This window comes from Epinephelus fuscoguttatus, linkage group LG17 (genome assembly GCF_011397635.1).
Source record: "Epinephelus fuscoguttatus linkage group LG17, E.fuscoguttatus.final_Chr_v1".
NCBI classification, from domain to species: Eukaryota; Metazoa; Chordata; class Actinopteri; order Perciformes; family Serranidae; genus Epinephelus; species Epinephelus fuscoguttatus.
In genome coordinates, this window is record NC_064768.1 from 20,506,531 (window position 1) to 20,530,188 (window position 23,658).

Below are 23,658 nucleotides of genomic sequence, written 5' to 3' on the forward strand. Positions count from 1 at the left end.
TCAAAAGGCAGCTGTCGCTGGCTGCAACTCCTCTCACCCAGTCCCTCATTTGCTCCAGTGGGTCCATCGGGTGCTACAAAATATGCAATATATGATGATTCATATGAAGTGATAGAAGCATTTATGTAGCACAGAGAAACATATTGAAAAAAAATATGATGTACGATCTAAAACCTGGCTGATGGAGGAATTATTGCTTTGATGCGTATGAAGAGAAATTCTGACTGTACAGTAATGGCCACAAGCAAAATCCAGATTATATGGCTATAAATGCTATTATACTAACATTTAATTTACAGCTCTTTTGGGGGTTTTTTCACTTGCCCAGTCAGGCAAGTGGTTCAGAAATTTACTTGACAGAAATACATTTTTACTTACCCCTCTACAAATTGTATTATTTATTGGCGGTTATCAGATAATATCTAAGACTAAAGTTAATCATATAGTTGGAGTTTCACCCACATCCTCTAACATGACCTAATTAAACTCCTGTTTCCAGGATAACTGAAATGCTCGCATGCACCTCAGCTCATAGGCTTTGTCTTTACCTGATACAATTTTCTGCCAATCGGTACAGCACGTGCAGCTCTCAACAGAGATGAAAAGGAAGTGAGATGATTCACTACCTAGTTATTTCCATCACCAACTCAGGAAAAAATGATTTGTTTAATTTTTTTTATAACCACATCCCCGATCAAGCAAGTTGCAATATTTACTAGCATGACATGGCATTTTTCCTGCCCCAGCCAGTCAGACAGTCCTTATTGTTGAGCCCTGGAGCTACCTGAATCATGATTTTGCACTCTGGGAAGAAACTTTGATCAGCACTATTTTCTGACATCTCAGAGACCAAACAGCTGATTGATAATTACAATAACCATTAGTTTCAGTCCTGCAGTAGTTAAATTAATCACAGTTAAAGCCCTGATGATTATAGCTAAAAGAACTGCATCATATGTCAACGTTCATGCATTTTTAATGACAGGAGAGCACAGTCACAGTGTGATTAAAATATAGTGTTTTTGGTGTAATATTGCCAATATTGTAGGGTTTTTAAAGATATACTGTGTGGGATTTTCCTTTAAAAGAATGTATAGACTCACAAAGAAGTGCTCACTCTTGACGAACTTGAAGTGTGTGTTGATGTATTTATCTACAGAGGCTCTGCCTTCTGCCTGTACTTTTCTTCTCATTTTCATTTTCTTATGTTTGTGACATTCATGGGCATGTACTTCCGAAGTGCTGAGGTGAGGTCGAGGCTTTACAAAAACGTAGTGTCTAGATGCCAAAACATATAAGCAGCAGTCATCCAGGAGACACAATGCTGAAAAAATAAATATAGCGAGGCAAAACGCCAAATAAATGTGAATCTGGGGTTGGCTTTTACTTTCACTTTGACTGATGAGTGTGTTTACAAAAAGTAACTGATATTTTTGCTTACTGTGCCTTTAATCGAGAGAGTTAAATTTGCAACACAGTATTTCAGTCATTGGTTGCTCAGTCATCCCTTACAGATTTTTGTGTTATATTACTATATATGTAGATCAGTGCAGCCAAATATCCACCAGAATAGTAAAAATAACAGCTGTGAACACTTTGGCTCTAGCTAGTCCTACTGTATACAGTAAAATGAAACGTAATCAGATCATCGTTTACAGGGTGAAATAAGAGTGCCTGTTATTTAACCTGATTCTTTTGAAATATATCACACAGTGTGCAAATTATGGTAAATGTCAGCTAACAATTATGCAATAGTATTGATGTTCCTACCACCATCTATACTTCTCTATAAAGACATTGCTGTAGGTATTCTCCTCAATTAAACAATATCTCTTTCAGCATACAGAATTTTCTCTACCGCATCAGAGATACTGCACTTAAAGCTAACTGAGGCATTTATCATTGAAATCCATCTCAAGAGCCGAGGAACCTTGAGCTGGAAGTGGAGAGTGCCCGTTTACAAGCACTCAGCACCCATGTGTTTGTTTTCGCCACTATCACTTCAAAGTCTCATTCAGTACTGACTCCCAAATGGCTCTTGATTCTTTGATCTCATTGCCAAGAGATGAGCGGATACTCAAAGGCGAGCAATCCTGTTCGTAATTTCAAGGTGACACTCTAAGGCAAATGAATCTCAAATATTTTTTCTGTATAGGCAGAAATCACCGCACTGGTATGGTATATTTCACCAATAAACAAATGTAACTGACATAATAAATGATAAAATGTACAGTGCATACTTAACGCCACTCATAAAGGTAAAAGTCCAAGAGGATGATATAGATATGGCTGCAATTCATCGCCTGTGTATTGCTCAGCTCAAAATAATATTCTCAACAAATGGAAATATGATACTGGATCAAACCCCTGGTGATTTCTCCATCACAGTCTAGACGAATATAGTCGACCAGTATATCATATTTCAGCAGAGGACCTTACATGTGCTGTTACACAAGAATACAGTTTAATCACACATTTTTGATCAGAAATCTTTGTCTAAATCCAAACTCAATTATGAGACTTTTTATGAGTGTGAAAAAAACTAAAATCTCTTAACATTTAGCTGATTAATCAGGTAATCGATCAAATGCAACCTTTCGCAACTGGTTGGTTGTTGTTGATTTTTTGCTATATTCTTAAATTTTATTGACAAAACCAAATTGATTCATGGAGAAAATAATCAACAGATTACCAATATCAGTAACTGTTAGTTGTAGCCCTACTACATTGATGAAGATTGTCGAGTAGTCTTAGTATTTACCAAACCTTGCAATTTTTACTATTGTTTAAGAGAGTTTGAGCCAGAGCAAGCTTGATGATATCGAAAGCAAGGCAAGAAGTATGGTGTCTGACTTAATGTACACTCCTATGCAGAGCTGCTCTACGCAAGTAAATGTACATGTAACTAATCCGGGCATCTTCAACAACAAATAACCAAATATCAAACTTTTCTGAACATTTATGAGTTATACAGTGTTGTGCAGTTATCAGAAAAGTAAACGGACTATCTTTTCTACTTAAGGAAACCACATCTTTATAGCTGGGTTCACGTCATATCCATGGACACAGTGAATAAACCTAACTGCACATAACGCTGTGAAAATTTGATTAGTAATTTTTTTTTTCACTCATTTTCAGTTCTTATTTCTAAAAAGACAGTACCTGACTACAAACCTCTGACAGTTACAGGCAACATAATTAGAATCCATTAATTGACAGATATCAGATATCGTCTAATCAGATATCGTCCGAGAAGTCTGGAAATGTATGGAATTTTGAAATGGCAAATGTGTAGAAACCCTGAGAGAAGGAAATGTCTTTAGGCATAAAATAGAAATGAAAGGTTCGTGTGCAGACAGTGGCTGATGTTGCTGTTGTGAGATCTGAGATCAAGGTTTGTTTGGTCAAAGCCACGACCCTCTCATCTCAGTCATCAAGAGATTGGTCTCCAACAAAGTATACGTTAATACTCTAGTATTAGAAAAATGTTGAATATTGCCAGAGTGGGAAAAAAATTATGAATGGATTTAAGAAGTGCAATAATAGATCAAAATTTAGACACACAAGTTAATTATTTTATTCAGGCATCATTTTAGAGCACCTTTTAAAGAGCTTTCCATTAAAGAGTAAAATCCAACAAAGTGAAATAAAGAGAACAAATGTGTAATTTTATTTAACCCAGAAACGGTCTATAGAAATATGAAGAAAAAGAAGTCTCAATTCACTGCTACTGCACACAGTATTTTTGAAAATGGGATATTTTTCCCCTTAGTTCTCAAAACAAAAAAAAACCCAAAGCAAATCCAAGTGCAAATGAAAATGCGAAAACACAATTGAAGCGCTGTTGAGAGCATGCAAAAATAACAGGCTGCAATCATCCAAAGAAAAAGAGCCTATTAAAACCATTAACTGGCAACACTGGCAGAGGGGACTGTGCCATGGGAGTGTTGGATTATGTAGCAGTGACCTCCGTAGTGCATTCTGACGCCTCTGTTTCTCAATATAGTGGAAGGGTAACTGTACATATATGTATAAACCTGTTATAAACCCTGTAAGCAAGGTTAGAGCCAGCACTATTTTGGTAACATTCACAATTACATAAGATGTAGCCTCATTTTTAAATACTTTTATTTTACGGGGACTACATGCAGCAAATGGCCCCACGTCAGATTCAAACCCGAGCTGCTGCTAAGGACTCAGGGCACATGCTCTATCAGGTGAGATACTGGGGCACCTTAATTTTGCCACATTCTAGATGCCTTACAAAGGAGATAATTGCACACGATCCAGCATTAACAGCCCAAAAACTCCCTATCTTCATGACAATACTGACAACGGAGGTTCTGAACATTTTAACTGTGAGAAGAGTTTTACAAAAGGTCTGTTTTTTGTGACTTAAAGCGCAGTTTGCTCATTGACAAAAGCTCAAAACTCAAAGCTCAGTTTAAAAAAGATACCCATGCACTTCTGGACAAGGCCTAAACCAGAACACCACCAGTGATGCTTGTCTCCAGTGCACCGCTGCTCTCATGTCCGTCTGTTTTCTCTCTACCTCACTTAACCATCCATTTTAACCATCAGTGACCTCAAATCACTGAGGTTTTGGTTGCAGAAATGAGTGGTCTTTCCCAAGTGTACGGTTAGTTGCTGTGCTGCTACTGGCACATCACCCATCCAACCCACCACCAACCCTCCTCCTCCTCCCCCTCCACCTCCCCCTCCACCTTCTCCTCCTCCTCCTCCTCCTCCTCCTGTGGTGCATCACCCCACTCACTCGCTTTCAGTCTCTCCTTCTCTCTCCTTCACTCCCTGGCTTAATATTGATCTGAATTCATTTGTTTCCTATTGATCTGCCACTCCACCCTCTGCCGCATTGAACAAACACAAGGACACACACCATGCGCACACAAGTCTCATACACGCACCCGTGCAGATGCAGCACATGCCTGTCTAATACAAGCCTCACATGTGCACACACACGTACACACATATGCAAAGCAAAAAAGGCTAAAAACACTTATTTACTAACGTGTTATACATGAACTGATTTGAAGGTTAATATGCACACACACACACGCTGCAGACAGGCACACCCACAATCACACACTCTTTGTCTGGGAGATTTCAGAGGCTGAAAACACGAAGGTTTGGAGAGGTCTCAGCTCGAGCATTAGACAAGCTAATGACATACAAAGGAATCTGGATTCCATATTGATCCAACACCTCAGGAGTGAGATGAAAACACAGGCAGTCCAAGGCTGGCATCGCCAGGCGACACAATCACTGCTGCAGTTCATTTCTCAGGTTTTTTAAATCATACTCAGAGTCATTAGTTCAACAAATTAGATGACTTTCAGTTTGGTGGTAATTGTTCAGGGAGGTATGCGAGCTGACATGTCATTTGTGGCAGTAATTGTGTATTTCTCAAAAACCTTTTATAGTCTTCAGAATAAAATTAGCAAATTAAGTCAATCACGTTTAAGGTTACAATATGTTCATTGACAGGCTTTCCAAAAACTGTATCATAAGAAATACAGAGGAATGTCATAATGTTATGCAGCCCAGGGCATAAACCTAAAAAAATACAATATACACAGAAATCAAATTTAATATATGAACATATGTTTAATATATTGAAAGGATAGGGCTGGTGTTACATGATCGATATCAACAGATAAACAATAGAAATACACGCTCACATTACATTATTATGTATGTTGTGTTTTGTAGGATGACTTCACATTGCAGTCTATTAAAAGTTCGGCCAAGTTCACTACTTTTTTTTGCAAGACAGCCCCAGCATTTTTAAAATTTATTTAACCAATTTCTAACCAGGTAAGTCCTATTGAGATCAACAGTCTCTTTTACAAAGGAGACCAGGCCAAACAACAACACAATAAAGAACATAAAAGATGTACAGTAGGGGCGTCGGTGGCTTGGTGGTAGAGCAGGCGCCCCATGTACAAGGCTGTTGCCGCAGTGGCCCGGGTTCAAATCCAGCCTGTGGCCCTTTGCTGCATGTCCCTCCCTCTCTCTCTCCCCCTTTCACACTTGTCTGTCCTATCCATTAAAGGCTTAAAAATGCCCAAAAAATATCTTTTAAAAAAAAAAGATGTACAGTAACACGTAGAAAACATGTAGGCCCTGAATTTTCCTTTTTGCAGGCCGAAAGCATATTGGCTACTTCTAAAGATTTAAATCTTTAAAAATTTGTCAGAAACATATAAGATTTTCTTAAGCGTAAATAATTTCATAAAACAGGCGAGTACTGTGGTTTTTTAGCAAATTATCCTCACAATAGTGTGTTTGTTGAAGCAGAAGCAGAATAATATTTGCTAGTGAGTATAGACACCACTGTGATGGTGTATGTGGGGTTAACTCAAAATGAACTACAATGGTCGTGTTTGTTTTAAAGAAGGAGCATGTCACCCAGTGCAATGGTGTGCCTCATTTATATATACTGGAATACTTTTCGGACTACAACGGAGCTCTATGACACGGTAGAATAAAATCAATCAGGCAAAGCTGCAACGGAAGAACTTAGAGTCACTCTTATGTCTAACTTGTGTTATGATCAGGGTGGGGAATTAACTTTATTGTGGATTCCAAAGTCTACCAGCCACTCAATAGATTACCATTGTTTTTTTAGCTGGTGAGTGAAGCAAATCTAGCAGCCAGATATTACCAGAGTTGTACCTTTAATGATTTCATGTGACAAATATAATTATCAATTGATACAAAATATTTTCTTGGCACGCTGAACTCACTATTGTAACAAGCCACAAAATATAATAAGCCACACACACAGTGACAGCACCAACTGTTAGCATCACACATCTAATGTTACTTGTTACGTTTATTAACAGGTTTAAAGACAGAGTTGAGTTATTACTGTGTCAGAGTGAATTTGTTAGGACCAGGTTGGTGTTGGATGTTAGCCCCTGTTGCTGTGTTAGCTTGTGATAACCGGGCAGATGTTGAACTGACCGTTTGCTGGGAGTAAAGTTGCTCTGGAGACAGTGGCGACCGAAAGTTTGCCAATCAGACAGGGAGTCTGGACAGTCTGCGATCAGACTCCTGGTGCAGAAAGGATTGAATGCAGGCACTGTTTGACTAGAGATGTTTCAGCGCTACTCAGTACTAGGTTATTAAGGATGGTACCTTAAAGGTATCGAGTACTAACACCCGGCCCTGGTATGTTTGCTTAAAAGATGCTCTAAGCTTTCTGTCGTAGTGACGCTTCACATTGCCACTTAAATAACTGTCAAGGTCTCAGAGCATATGATATGTGAGACAAACTGGATTTGAACTGCCTGCAGGAAGAATAAACATGTAAATTTCTGTCAATTTTTCATTGAAAGCTCTGTTTGGCCATCTAATTTTCTCTCTTTAGAACACCATGTGAAATTATTTGTCTTTGTCCCTCTTAATTCTCCAGCTGTTGTCTCTCATTTCATCTCTTCTAATGGCCTGGGTCTCATTTGAACATTGAGGGGGACATACATGAAGCAGGGTTTGGTTGTACTCCACCTGAAAAGTTTTAGCATCAAACACTTAATTTCCTGCATTCTGGTGAATTTTTATGCACCAATTTTTGCCTTTTCTGTATCAGTTTATGTTGTAAGCATTGTTAATTTTGTCAGAATAAAAGTCCTCTGCTACTTTCATGTTTTTATTGAAAGAGGCAATGCATTCTATTTATTCAATTCTGTATATTCAGGGGCACATATCCCCTGCATCCCCCCTGAAATCTGCACATATGCGGTGTGTGTATCTCACTCATTCAAGTCACAATGCTCATCAATGTGCACAGATTTATTTATAAAGTAGCATCACCTGAAATGATTTAATGCATGCAATTGTTCTGTGAGTGTCCTGGTCGCTAAACTAGTGCTACGAATGCTGTGCAGGTTAGATAGAAATTCTAAGTCAAAATTTAATTAAATTTTCAATAACTGATTGGTCATAGGTCTTGGTTGGGATAGAAGTATGGGTCCCTACCTGGGGGATGGAGAAGAATGGCAGTTTAACAGGAATTTATTGATGAAATAAAGAATATCACCAGCTTCATCCTTCAGAACTCAGTGTTTAATTCAGTTACATGAATGGCGGCTCTCCGTCTTCAATAAGCTGTGACACGTTGACCAGCCTTCCTGTGGCCCCACCAGCCACTGCAAATTTTTGGTTGGTGGCATCAAGTTGCCATGACACCAGACTGTTTTTCCTGCCCTCTGACCTCGTTTCAGGACACGCTGTGCTCAGTCAGACTGCATCTCCAGCAGCGGCTTGAGTTCAAAGGGCCCGGGGGAAAAGGAGGCAAGGGGGAGAGGCTGTTTCCTCTTGATAATATTAGATAAGATGCACCACAGGCAATACTCGCTCTCCCTAAGTGCATGCAGAGAGGAACACAGAGACCTATATATACGTACACATATGGGAATTATTGAGCTCACACCGACACAAAAGCCGCTCATCTCCGTCTCTATTGTCTTTCATTGTGTTGCAGTGTCATAATTATTGCATTTGTTTGGTTCACTGCTGTTTAATTTATGATGTCTGATTGTCTTTTCCAGCATTATTAATGTATTATTCATTACCATTGACTTTAATCGTCTCTACTTTACATGTATTTTTGTACCACCCTCTCATTGACGCTTTGTTGATGGCACAGTATTCATTCTCACCATTATCTCTCACTTTGTTAATCTATTTCATACTCCGCACACAATGTTTGATGCTTCCTCCATTATAAATGCTTGCGTTTCTGTTCACTTCTTTGTGCTGCCTAGTGCTTCATCTCTAATCAGGGATTGGTCCATTATGATTTAATTATCTCTGAGTATTCTTTCATGATTGAGTCCAGGATGGTTTTGCTGAAAACGGCACTACTAGATTGTATGGCCTCGATAGAAGCCCAGATATGGTCTTGTCTGGGTGGCTGACTTTAGTTATTTACTTACCCCAACTTCATGGCTCAGTATGTTTATTGATGTTCCCCTTCCTATCCTGTGGTATGCTTATAATCTGCATGATGTTCTTCTGATTTCAGGAATGTCCTGGTCAACCAGAGAAGCTTCCCAGTGAGGAGTGAGCCATGGGAAAAAACGAAAACTACACCCCGGTTGTGAGGTAAATGCTTTGGCAATGTCTGTTTCTTCCCGTTTACACCAACAAAGACTCGTTGCATCTGACTGAAATGAAAGAGACAGCAAACCTCTTGAGAGATCACAGCTAGTGATGGAGAACGTCAGCTCCAAGTATACATAGAAACGATAACATTTCAATGTCTCTCAGCTTCTTTTTCTTCTCTGACAGCCTCTGTCTGTCTTCTCCTGTCTCTTTAATTTGTACTCTTATCATAAAAATGCAAGTTTGTTCTAATTGACAAAGCATGTAGAGGTAAAATTGTTATATCTCGAGCTGAAAGTAGAAGATTCAAAACCTCATTTGGAGACCCCCTCTGTCAGTGTATTTCAGGGGGTATATTGGTCCCCTGATTTAGCTGCAGAGTGAGCCCTCCTCGCTTTCATGCTGCTCTGTGGTACAGGCAGCTGCAGACCCAGACCCAAGATCACGCTATAGGGCAGCTACAAAGTCCTTTCTTTATGCTGCCTTTGCATTTTTACACAGAACTGAACAACGGCAGCATCATGCAACTCTCGTGTGTTATTTTAGATAGCATGCTGGCATCCTGGAAGCAAAAGAGGCGTGACAGGTGTGATGTGTAACACCGCAGTGTTGGCCTCTATTGTGTCATGTAACATATGCGCTAGCTGTGCTATATAAACAATAACAATGGCATAGCTTGGCAATAACAAACATTTACAAACTCTGTGAGATGGCAGCTGATCTCGTCTTTTGCTTGGATGGCAAGGAGCTCCTTTGTTTTCCCAATTTGCAGACATTTTGGGTTGCTGTTCTTCTAAATCTCTTGGCAGTGGGTTGAATATATAACACGTCATTAAAATGTCACATTCCTCTTGTCTGCTGCCCCTTTTACACCGACGTCAATTCGGTACTGTTACTACCTCCACTGCTGGCTTAAAGGCGAGACAGCTGTGTCCCCCCATTCTGCAGTCGTGCCTTTTATAAAGAATGGCAAGGCAAAATAATGGTGCAATATTCCTGCCTGGAACAGGCAGGAATATTGCACCATTATTCCTGCCTGGAACAGGCAGTGCAAAGGGGGCATTTTGGGGGATTGAGGCTGCTGCGTTATCCTCTGTCCTCTGCTTAGAAGTGCTGAATTTACAGCTCACAGCAGCTTAACACGGTACAGTCTCTGGCTTTTGTTTAATATCTATTGTTGGCAAAAAATGTTGTATGACACATATCCGATCTGTTGTTAGCGTAGTTAGCACGCATTAGCTCAGGCTAGCTTGGCTTGTTTACTATATCACGTTAACACAGCTGTCACCCTGAATGTCCTGCCAAACCTCGTTGAAACTCCATATGAAAAAAAAACATAGTTGAATATTAACATTAGACAGCCAAATCTGATTTGACTCATATAATTCTGAGTTGTGTACAGCCCTCGTTGCCACCGTAAACGGACTACTTCCCAACAGTTAGGTATCTCACAGTTAAACCTGGTGAAAGAAGACTAAATCAGAGAGCTGTCAATCATGTTATTCAACATAATTGCATGTGGGACCTCACATAAATGCTCGCATGATTAGCAGTGTTCTCTCTTTTCCTTTTTCTTTGTTAAACTCACACTATACCAAGAAAAAAAAATATATCAGCAAGTATGCAAGCCAACAAAAGCTGCCTCCCATCATTTGTCACCCACAGAGTCAAACCAGCAATAAGGAAACCAATTCAAAATTATTTAAAATAATTATATGTTGTACGCATATAAAAGCCCTCATTATGGAATAAGAACATTAAATTGTTAGCGTACTTATTTAAGCTGAGACATGGTGTGTGCATTGTGCGCACTGGTGAACATGCACACACGCACACACACACACACACACACACACACACACACACACACACACACACACACACTTTTTCTCCTCTTCTCCTCACACACATCCAGGACATGCACACACATACACACATACTGGCCGACACTACCCAATAGCCATTGACAACAGTGCCCTAGCAACCACTGGGCATGATGCCAAGCCGCTGAGGTTGCCTGGTAGTGTGTTCCCATGGCAACGTTTTCTGCCTTTGTAAATAAGGTACGTGGAGAGCGAAATAGGGGGGTTTGGGAGAAATTGCACCACAGAATCTCATTCTGTCTTGAGAGAACTAATAATTTATGGTTTGTGAGTAGTGGATACTTACCCTGGCCCTGCACCAAGCTGTCATCTGACTGAAAAGGTGCAATAAGCATCGACGGGGATCTCAGGTCTGAGTCCTTGCTGCACAGAGTCAGATCCAGGAGGAGTATGTAATCTTAGTCTTCCTTCCCGGCCTTTAAAAGACTTCTCTTACAAATATAATTGGGAAAGTAATGATCACACTCTGCTGTCGGCTCTGGTGAAGTTGAATGTAAATTCTGAATGCGTTTTCTGGCAATGTGTCATTCATTAATTTATTTATGTATTTTTCTATTCCTTCTATCCATGTATTTGCCTTTCTCATCAACCTAGTTTAAGTTTGTTTTACATCAGTATTTATTTTGTTTTCTTTTTAGTTAGAATTCTATTAAATATGAAACAATGATGTTCTCCTAAACAGTGTGTGCCCCTCTGTAAAATCAAGCACACTATCAGCGGTTCTTCGGCCCGGGTTTGAGAACTGCTGTCTGAGGCCTGCATTCCTGTTGAGGTGCTACTTGCCAGACGATTCATAGCTGCGGTTAACAGTTTATTTGCTGTCACTGGGCAGATTTCGCTCCTCCGTGCCCCTACATTGTTTGGGTGGCGCCGTAGTCTTTGTGCGTCACTTCTCAAAGACGATGAGTGGTGGAGAGTCACCTGAAGTCTTTGTTTTGTCATTGACTGCAGAGCCTTAATGTTTTTGGTGTTTTTTTTAATTAACAGAAATGCCTTGTTGCAAGGCAGATGAGCCCTTGATTTCAGTCATCTTCTCCCATTAATCATCTCTCCAGTTCTCTCCAGTTTGTCAATGTCTTTTTTGGTCACATTTCTCATGTAAAATGCAATAAGGCTGTTGCTGACAGTCTGTTGTTGTTGAGAAATTTAATGTATTTAATATACATTTTTGAGTACTGAAGAACAGAATAATTATTGTTTTGATGACATCAGTTCTCTCAAATGTTGAGATTGAATGGGTCAAAAAGGCCATGCATTCATTCTGCATTTAGCACTGCTAGTTATTTTTCAGATTGGTAATCTGTAATATTTCTGTAGAATTGCCAATGTGTAAAATATAAATTGAAACAAGTTCTGCTCATTTTAAACAAAGAAATTATCTTTCTCTATAAATTAGGTGCTTTAACTGTCAGTTCAATGAATCAGTCAAAATCTTAAGCCTTCTATCAAAGAAGCAAAAAACCTGAAAATTTGTAGGCAATTTGTCATCCTAATGAAAAAGTCTCGGCTGCCAGTTTTCATACACAAACTTAAACTTATGGATATTCCCTCAAAATAAGAGTTTTATTGTTTCAGCAGTGATGACTGACAGTGTTATCGCTCAGTATTGTCTCAGCTGTTGTTAGGCAAGATAAAAACATGATGATTATGTGCGTGATAATCCAGATCCCCAGAGTCATTATTGTAAGAGATAACAACAACTTGAACTGAATTTACAAAGTGAATTACCGCTAAATTTAATTTGAGAGATAAACACTTATTAAAATCCTGATGTAAAAACTGTCTGTAATTAAATTAGCTAATGAAATTTAGTTTCGACTTAAATACATATTTAGTTCTGCTTCGCATCAAATGTTTTTCAGTATCCTGTTGCAATACTAATTCCTGTGGCCATGTAGATATTTGACAGTTCAGCAATGCCAATATTCTTATGCGACAGGGCTAAATTTTTGTCTTAAAAAATTTGGATACTAATGCAAAGTTGTGATGATTGTGATGATTACAACAGCTAATACTGAGTTGCTAACTAATGCCTACTTATGTGACTAAAATGTCAGATTTTAGTTAAAATAATGTCACTGCATAAGTATCTTCAGGGTTATTGTAATGCCTTTCTTATAGTTTTCTGGTCCATTAATATTTTGGTGATTTAGGCGCACTTCCATATAAACTTCGGCTCAACATGATTAATTTGTTTTCGCTCTCTCAAGAGGCCGAACTGTAATCTCCACAAAGCTTCACCTGACCCAACACCAGCCGGGGTTCGGGCTTATGCACCACCCTGGCCTCCAGTGCAGGGGCTTCCCACCAGACTCACATTGGCACACAAACACACCCAGGCAGATTGGCAAAGAGCTGGCATTGGCACAACCATGCCGCATTCATGCGTGATCCGACTGCGAATGAGACGGTGAGAGAGGTTTAAAATGGGGAGGAGCAGAATCAAGGGGATCAAGGGGGGGAGACTTAGTTGGTATGAACAGAGAGATTGTCTGAGTAAAAAAAAAAAAAAAAGTTGTAAAAGATTTTGAGGCCTGAAATGTTCAATGATGGAGGACAAATAAGAGGCACTTAGAGAGGTAGGAGGACAGCCAAAGAAAGAAAATGAAGGGTAGGTGGAGGGTGGGCTTTTAGCATGGCAGAGGGCACTGGAGAAAGGCGAGGTGAATGGGTTTGTGTTTGGAAGCTGGCCAATTAAAAAAAACAAAAACAAAAACAATCTATGTCTCTATTAAGCATATGGTGCTGCCGTACCTTTTGAAGTTCACAGTTAGTTGGCTCATTTTTCATTTATTAATGGTTAAATGTTATATCGTTAGCACTATTATAAGTTGAGACTGATTACTAATGGCTTTTATCCCTGTAATGTAATTGAACAAGACCCAACAAAGCCATTCATCATCTTATACACATTCACCTGTGCTATGCAGTACATATTAAAATGCAGTTATGGTCCTGGCGGGCAATAGAGTGAGTTACCTTTTGAGGAATCAAGGATTTACTACTTTCCTGTTTGACTCCAGCTTTGTCAGTGAGGCCCCCGTCATCCAGGACTTCAAGGTTGTATTTTTGGTGCATTGACCAAGCTGAATAGGAGGCCAAGCAACTCAGCTGCACAGCCGCTATCAAGTAATCAATGAGTCCTTGAGGCACACAGGAGGAGTGTCAAAACACAGCCATTGACTGCTAACAACAGCCAATTTGCTGCTTTTGCAGCAGATCACCTCAGCTAGATGTCGAATGTGTGGGTGCGCCTCATTATTTATGGAGTATGAGAGAGATTGACTGGATAGTGCTGTTACTCCAAATTGTTATCCAATTACTCACCCATTAGATCCTATTTGTTGTACAGAAACCTGCTCTACAATGCACCAATTTATGCATTAACCAGAATGTGCTTTATTAAACAGTGCAAATCAGATTATAATGTTTTAATGTGTCAAGATGTCTGACACCATTCCTGAGATTCTGATCAGTTCAAAAGCAGATAAACACACCTGCAAACACTAATGGCACACAATCTGGATAAAATACTATGTAATAGTATTACATAGTATTATTAATAGTATTAATATGTCTATACTGGCCGATATTCACCTTGTAGACCGCCATCAGCCTGTCTGCAAATCAGATGAAAGTCACCAATGGCATTGGACGACATTTTTCTGTTGAGTCACATCAATTTTTTGCGCAAACTAAAAAGCAGGGTTCCGAACTGACAGCGTACTGTCATCCAGGAGACACTAGAAAACAGAGATCTCCTTGGCCTTCGGGACGAAAGGATGTACCAAACTCACTGATAATGACACATTGTTAACATCGGCAGGAGGAGAGCATGCTTTGGTACTGGCACAGAATTTCATAATTGGTGCATCCCTAAAAACACTAAATTTATCTGTATTTACAGTCCGACAATGCCAAGTTTTAAGTGCAGAAATGGAGTCACTTACATTCATTCATTCATTCTTCATTTATTTATGCACTCAGTATTATTTGGCCTATCTATGGCTGAAAGGAGGCATGGTCACTTCTACAGGCATCATTAACTGACCTCTCTGCAACACTGCTGAACTCTGTATGGTGCTTCACATCTGTGACACTGTTTGCCCTTGTTAATGTTAAGACCTGAGGGCAATGACGTGTCGTTCACTACAGCCGCTCTTCTGTTAGGTAACGCTCAACGATAATCCTCCCCCACAAAGTCAGATTTGCCTTTTTAAGTACACGTGGCTTTTAGAAGAATATTTTTACTTTTGAGTGATATTGTGATAGACAGTGAAGAGAGGCAGAGAGGGAGAGAACATGCACAGTTCATGGTTCAAGGTAAAGGTCTCACAATACTTCAGAGGAACCAGGAAGAAATTACTTCATGTTCAGACTGCAGGTTGCATGTTGTAAAATTGGTGAGACAGGCCCCAAGTTGTAAGACAGGCAAAAGTGTTTATACCTCTTCCAAACGGCCGCACTCAATGAAATGCTATGATTGTACAAATGAGGATAATGGAGAACAATAATGGTCAATCTCTTCCTTAAGGTAGTCATGTGTTGAGCTCAGTTGTACATATGTAAAGAGCAAATGAAAACACTCAAGAGAGAAGTTCAAACCCTGCCTACATTCACAACTCTGCACACCTGGACACATGGTCGTGATTACTGGATTGTAAAGTCAGAAAATTATTAACATTTTAGATGAAACTTCCCCTGATACCTCAGTTGGATCGGGTGTTTGAGACGATCAGACAATCACTTCATTTAAAGCATAGGCAAGGGAGGGTATACATATTTTTATAGCACGTTTCAACAATAAGGCAATTGAAAGTGCCTTACCTAAGACACAAAGAGGCATTAAGACAAGACATAAAAGAAACATAAGGCGATATAGACAGACATATAAGTATGATAGATTACATAGAAGATAGAAATGAACGAAAATTCATAAACACAAAAATTATGACATTAAAAATTACATTGCAGTTACAGTGCAGTAAGAGACAAAAATAATATTTACCCTAAGTGTAATTTATTAACAAAGTAGTGGAAAACAGAAAAGTTCGTAGAGTTAATATTCTTAAACTTCACATTCATTTTTTAATGAGATATATTAACACCATCAAAATGGAGGGGTTTTGTTCAAAATTAATTGAAGCAGGCATAAACACGCTATTATTTATACTGTATATAAAGAGCTGTAGCGATTAATCAATACATCTATTCGTTCTTCCCCAGAAAATTCATCAACAAAAATTTTGATAATCAATCAACCAATCAATTGTTTGAGTCATTTTTCAAGCGAAAATCTTTTCTGTTCCAACCCTCCAATGTGATGGTTTGCTACTTTTTTTGTCTTTTCAATCTCAGAGCCCATGGGCGCTCAGTCTGACGACGATAAGCATCTGACGGCAATGGCCAATATTTGGGTAGATCCAGTGAAGCCAGTAGATATACTCAGGCCAAGACTTCCTTTTCTGTGGGCCGGTCATTTCAGCTAAACTCTATAAACACATATCTGTGTACGAATGCAGAAATTAAAAAAAAAAAAAAAGACAACGTGCATTTCGGCCAAGGTGTTCTGCATTACCACGCGGACTCAAATGTGACTGGCCAATAATACTCAGTATATAAGCATAAACTAGATTGTTTGTGATACCAAAATCTTGTCCCATTGCCTACAGATTCTGCATAGATGCGCAGATATCTGTTTCTAGAGATTTTATGATAGCAAACTAAATATATTTGAGTTTTAGAGAGTTGGTTGGTTAGATAAAACACACAGTCGGAAGATGTCAGCTTGAGATAATGAGAAAGAAACAGCTTTAATATGTCATTAAATCTTAATATTTGTGCTCAAACATTTTGCATTAGACGAGTTAAGAATCCACACAACCGAGAGAAATGTTCCTTCAACCAGCTGAAGGTGTGGTGTCTAATATCAGCCTTCTTCAGACATCATGACAGGACTGGAATCTGTCTATTGGCTCAGAGAAACGAAAACAGAAGAGGAGTATTCGACTTTCACCTCAGAATGACAATGAAGTGTGCTCAGTTGTGCTGAATCGAGTCTTTGAGGATAAGGAAGATTCCACCAGCTCTACTTGCAGAAGTAGGTCAGGCAGACGCCTACAGTAAGCAACTGCAGGTTAAGTGCTTGTCTTTGTATTCAGAGACAGTGAAGGTCTGCCTTGGCCTCTGGTGGGGGGTGGGGGTGGGCTGTGTACTGCGTCTACCCACAAGAGGGAGACAAGTCCACAAAAATGCAGTTAGTTAGCCAGTCTCAGCTATTACTCCTTTCATTTCCAACAGTATCACGATATTAAACTTTAATCTTGTGGCCACAGACCAAGTTTTTCCTTTTTTTTCTCATTACATGTTAATCTGAAATATAGTCTCATCATTAATACATGAGATTAGGAATTAAACGAGACATAAGAAAGGGACAGATGACAGAAGCAGACAGACAAAGAGAAATAAAAGACAAGAAGATTCTGCATGAGAGGAAGAACACACTCCGGCGCTGACCCGGCTCCGGTGCTCTGCAGTGTGAGGTAGTTGGTTGTATGGTTTCGCATCATAAACAGCCTGGAGATAACTGTACAACCTTCTAGCTTTCCCTGCGGTGTCACCCAGACTTCACACGAAGGACATCACCCTTTATGTCTCTTGAAGTGGTGAGTACGAAGACTGACCTGAGACAGGATAGAAAGTTGTTTTTTAAACTGTTCGACCACTATTCATATTCGTATTAAACATGACAAAGTAACAAAGGAAATCAAAGAGTTTTTTAGGGCTGAAGTTAAACTAATCAGTTGTATATATTCTCTCTTTGTCTGTGTCGTATATTTTTTTTTACCTCTTTTCTTTTTCAAGGTCTGTTATACTAAATGTCTGATCCTTTGCAGTGAGGGACAAAAGACTCACTACGGCACTACCATAATTCAACATCTCTCCTTCAACAAATTTGATTTAAAGACCATAATTAAAACGGCCTAAAAACAAGCTACATAACTATGTCTGCCCTGACTTTAAGTCTACAATGTCTGAAAACACTAACCAGGTTTTGCTGTTGAGGTCCAGCTAATCCAGACATCAATATACCCACCTTGCTCTGCAGCGCTCTTTGATTTGTTATTTGGTGCAGTCCAATGGGGTATAGAGCCAACTATCAATAGCTGTTTGCTTCTTTGCTTTCTTAGCATGCCATGCACAAAAACACAGAACATCTCTTCAAGCGACATTACGCTGGAATGTGATGGGGAATGTTAAAATCAGGATAACAGGAGGGGCAAAAACGTTTAGAGAACTCAACTAAACTCTTAATAGTTTAATTGCATATTACACAAATATTCAATAGGTTTCTAGTTTTTGTTTAATTTTGGTGCCGTTATTCAGTTGACATAAAAATCTGAAAAGTTAAGCATCTGTAGAAGCTTGCTGCTCTGTAGTCTTGGCAGATAATGACAGTGTGCCCAGACGTTAGTATCAGTGTGTCCTGAAGCATGAGGCTGTATGTGAACTTGCTTACCGCCTCCACCTCCTTTTCCTCCTTCTCCTCCCTGTGCCCCAACCCCCCACCCCACCCCCCCACTACCACCTCCTCTCCTCATTCCCCACCACCCCCACCCCACCCCTCTCTGTCCCCCAGTGTGTCTGGCTAGTGGCTCAGACACTCAGTATCCGCATTGCGTTGCAGTGCTCCAGTGAGGAGGGGAAAAAGAGCATATATCAGCAATCTCTGCCGAGCGCTGCTCTTTTCTGTACGCACACAAAGAAACGACTCCCCGGCATGTTCCAACTCAAGAGGAAATACAACCGCCACAATAGAGCCGCTTGCCACTCGCTATATTATGAAACATGGCCGGTTGCTGCATTTCTTTTTATAATTAATACTGACATTTGACAAATAATGTCAACTGTTACTTATCTTCTATTTTTCATTGATTCCCCTTAAGTTTATTGTGTTATAATCTGTTTCATCACCACATACCTGCATGAAATTTGAAAGTGTGTCCTTTTTTATTGAAATTTGTGAGAACTAATTTTGATTTTATTCTCATGCACATTTTGTTCTCACACACGTTAGGTGTAATTTGGGGAGTTTTTCTCTTAAAGATGCAAAAGTTCAGCTGTGTGATTTCACAATGTCTGACAGCTCACTTATCACTCACCATGTGACAAGGGATATTTGGGAATTTGTGCAACAGCAGATAGATTGATATGCAATGAGTCGTGCAGATAGCAGCCTGTTGTGTTAATGAAATATGGAAGAAGAGCAGCAGTGTTGTGGTCAGAACGGCTGGGAGGTTAATCACCTTTGGGCTTGCTGTGGCTTTGATCCTCATGCTGTGTAAAATCCACAGCCTCCGTCTGTGAGCTCCCTCCACCCCACCACCCCGTGTTCCCTCCCTTCCTCACACACACACACACACACACACACTCTCCCTTTCACACAGATGCAAAAGTGCACAGCGGTGCACAAGGACATGCACGCACACACCTCACACACTCATGCACCTCCCTCCGAACACGTTGACTCTCTCTCCTCCAGATTCAAACACACACAAACAAACAGAGTAATAGACACCCATTCAAAGGCACGGCATCGTGTGAAAGTAGACTGCAAGATGGGCAAGACGGGATGTCACGCCTGGAAAAAAATGTAAGGGGTTGGGGGGGGGATGAAAATGAGGGGAAGGGCTGAGACAGAGCGGGGGGAGGCGGGGACAGAGTGATAGAGAGTGTTCAGGCAAGAGAAGAAGAAAGAGCGATAGCTGGAGATACTGCATGCTTGCATAAGTGTCTGAGTGTGTGTGTGTGCGTGCATGTGTTTGTGTGTGATGTATGTAGGTGACACAGATTTATGAAGGGAGAGGTCATAGATGGAGGCGCTGTTGGTGGTTGTTGGGGGTTGGGGGAAGTGGGGGTGTTGGTACAGCACCAGATAATGGAATCAATGCAATTGTCTGTGTGTGTTTTACTCTGTGTGTGTGTGCGTGTGTGTGTGTGTGTGTGTGTGTGTGTGTGTGTGTGTGTGTGTGTGTGTGTACCGTACCTGCCTCATAGACATTGCCTGCTCGGACTCTAATCGCCTGGAGAATTAGTGATGTGACTTGGCAGAGGGAAACAGGCACAAAACAGAGCCAGGGACAGCGCCTGAGAGAGGGATAGAAGAAGAGGAGAGACAAAAAGAGGAGAGCGAGAGATGGAGGGGTAGCGAGAGGGGAATAGCTTTTCTGTTCGCCGCCGCGTACAGCGCTCAGAGAAAAGGAAGACTGTGAAGATGGGGCAGGATAGGTTTTATCAAGCGTTATTTTCTTTACCACTGGATTAATTATTGCCTTTTTTTCCTCTCAAGGGGAAAATGGATCAATAACTCGTCGGAAGAGTGTTTAATGTGTGCGTGTGTGTGTGTGTGTGTGTGTGTGTGCGCACGTATACCTTTTTTATGCACTTGTTGTATGCATGTGCACACGGACATGAGTACAAATGTGTGTATGTGTGTGTGTGTGTGTGTGTGTGTTCATGTAAGGAACATCAGGAAAGGGCAAATGGTGAGTTCAGAATGACTTAAACGGGCCGGCTAACAAATCGAGACAAGCAATTTGACTGACCGCGTCCAACCGCCATCTTTCCTTCATTTGTATCCACCTTCATGTTCATTCTTTTAGACATGGGTATGTTTTTTTTTACATGAGAATATTTAGCTTCATTCTCCCTGTAGCTTCTGGTTTTCATCCTCCGGTCTTTGTCTCTCGTGCTTTAGAGAGCAGCAGAGGAGCTCATGAAACTGGGACAGAGGAAAACATCTCAAAGCACAGAGACAAAGAGGAAACAGAGAGAGGCAGTCTAATTTCTCACACTGGCAGCAAAAGGCTTCATGCACTGTGTGCGTTTGCGGAGTCGCATGTTTATCTGCATGTGTGTGCACCTGGCCACGGACAGATTTTAGTAAGTCAGTCTGGATCGTTGGCAGGCGACGAAGCTGTCGTCTGCACAGACTTCCATGCGATGCAAACGGAGCTTTTCAGCCGTGCAGCAGTTGTCTGGACCCCGGCTCATATTCTTCATGTGGCATCTGCAGTGTCAGGCTTGTGTGACATTTATTTTGTCTGGGGAAGAGTAAATCAGTGTTACTCCCTCAAGGCTGAACATCTTTGTCATGGGGGAGTGATTGCATAATCCAGTGAGATCACAAGGCCTGTAGGAAATATAAGACGACAGTGTTGTCTGCGGCTCCAGGCACAGCTGTCTGTGGACGTTTCATGCATGTGCACAAGCAAAGAGTGTGTCTGTGTGTCTATGAGCTATATGACCGCTCTGTTGGAGCTTAATGTTCATACAGGCTGTATGCTCATCCTATATGCAAATCCCAATTTATACATTAAATTTGAGGATTTTCCTCCGCGTGTGTGTGTCTTTGTCTATCTGTCTACCAGCAGGGGGCATTTTGTTTGAACGTCTTACTGCACAGAGCTGCACTGAATAACAGGCGCTGGCTATGTCAGGAGGACGGACAGTAAAAGGGCCCTGAAAATGAAACGGATACATAACGAGAATTGATTTTTATGTGTTTAACAATGTTCTCTAACTAAATCTTTGTCTTTCTGCAGGATGTGATCCGGTCCGTTTTGTGCAGACGTGTCAAGACGAAACATTTCTTGTCGGACTGCATCGGCATTGATAAAAAACAACGGTAACCATCCATATATGACGCATAAACTGTTTCTCATTTTACTCAGTCTGTTTTTGTTATGATATAAAATGCTATGTATTTGTCAGTTGTTAAATTGCAGATTTAATATCAAAAGTTAATCTCACTGCATTTAAATAACAAAAAGAAATTCATCATAAACATACATGACACATATGCATAGCAGCTTACTTGACATACGTCACAGTAATATGTTTTTTTTTTTTCAAGTTAAAATTTCACAGCTTACAGTAACATTTAAGATGTCGTGTTGGATTTTACCTGCGGACGAGACTGATTGAACAGCTGACTGTCTGCTGCTCCCTTTCGAGACCAACAGTGTCTGCCGGCTTCATTGTCCCTGAGACCCTTAACCTGTGATGACATGAAAGGTCACAGGTGAGGTCCTTGGGAACAAAGTGGCATGCAGCTGCATCTGGAAGCCACGACATTTCCCTTTATCAGAACAAGAGAAAATGTATTATGTACTTTTTTAAATCATGAGATTATCACGAATGTCATCACTGATCTGAGTAAATCTGCAGAACAGTTTCGGCTGCATGAACTCATCTGGAGAGAATTCCCCAAACTTTCCAGACATCATGGAGAGCCAAGAAGAGACAACGCAGTGCTCTGGAGGGGGCAGTGCCTTTTGGCCGGCTTTGTGCGCTGAACACTTAACACGGTTCAATAAAAAGACAGCCAAGGTTCATGACCCCGATGTATGATTCACACGGGATTTTTAATTGTGTTCACAGGCACTGAAAATTACAACATAAAAGACATGTCGTCACGGGACTGTCATTGATGCTTATTCATGACCAGACATTTTAAAGCTCCTCACAGCAACTGGAAATATTTATTGTTAAGAAAAAGATGTGCATTTTCACAGGGCTCCAACTAACAATTATTTTTTAATTTACTAATCATTCTCTCAATTAATAGATTAATCATTTAATGTTAGAAAATAGTGAAAAATCATAATTTGCTTGAGCTGAAAGTGACGTATTCACATTGCTTGTTTTGTACTAACAGTCCAAAACTCAAATATATTCAGTTTACCATCAGATGAGATGAATAAAAGCTGAAAATTGTCACAGAAAATGTTGGAAAAATAACCATAATTATTAATCAAAAATAGTTGCAGATTCATTTTCTGTCAGTCGACTTAATGATTAAACACCTGGTTGTTGCAGCTCTACGTTTTCATAGTTTTTATGGATGAGTGATCTGCACTTTGTTTTGGATGTTGTGTTTTTATTAACTGAAAATATGACAATAAAATTCAATAAATGGTGAAAATGTGTTGCTTTTGTTAAATATCCAGTTAATCCAATAAGTACTGAGAAGGACACTGAAGAGGATTTTTTAAAAACGTGATGAGCTGTTTTCTTTTACTGGGCTCTGTGGTGTTTTGTGGTACTGTAGGAAACATTTTTGCTCACCCAGTCAGGGATTTAATACGTAAAGATTACAGATCAATATTGTAATGATCAGCATGTGATATCAGGCTCCTACAGAGAACACACACACACAAGAAAAAAAACTTGTCAGATTTTTCTGACTACTTCACGAAGCACCAGAGCTGACAGTTTTCAGGTGAACAAATGAAAGTGACGTGGTCCTCTTTCAGACTCTCGCCCTGACGCTCAGCCAGGGTGGCTCAGTGTTCCCTGGCTCCCAGCCCCTCCATGTGTTTGTGCATCCCAGGACAGTTGACATTGATTGTGCAGGAGACAGACTGAGACACATTAGTACCCAGCTCGCTCCTGCCGCTGAAAAACACATTAACTGGCTGCATTGGGAGCCCTGTCTGGTAACCATGGCAAAGCACACGGGGGAGGGAGGGGGGAGGAGGAGGGTTGAGACGGGGCAGCGGGTTCAGCGTGCAGTCTCTCAGGGGTTGTCTTTCTCAAACACTCCTTTCCTTTCCTCCGGCCACGTCTGTCATTTTCTCTCAGC

The 23,658-nt window shown here is 40.4% G+C and overlaps 1 long non-coding RNA gene across 3 annotated transcripts in view; it reads left to right on the forward strand.

Annotated features, from left to right (window-relative positions):
• Positions 1–22,987, forward strand: part of LOC125905031 (uncharacterized) — a 34,752-nt gene extending 11,765 nt beyond the window's left edge. For all 3 annotated transcript variants that reach the window (XR_007451614.1, XR_007451613.1, XR_007451612.1), the window contains exons 3-5: positions 9,050–9,129; positions 21,617–21,699; positions 22,242–22,987. This is a non-coding gene — a long non-coding RNA (uncharacterized LOC125905031). The remainder of the gene's footprint in view (positions 1–9,049; positions 9,130–21,616; positions 21,700–22,241) is intronic.
• Positions 22,988–23,658: the final 671 nt, after the last annotated feature.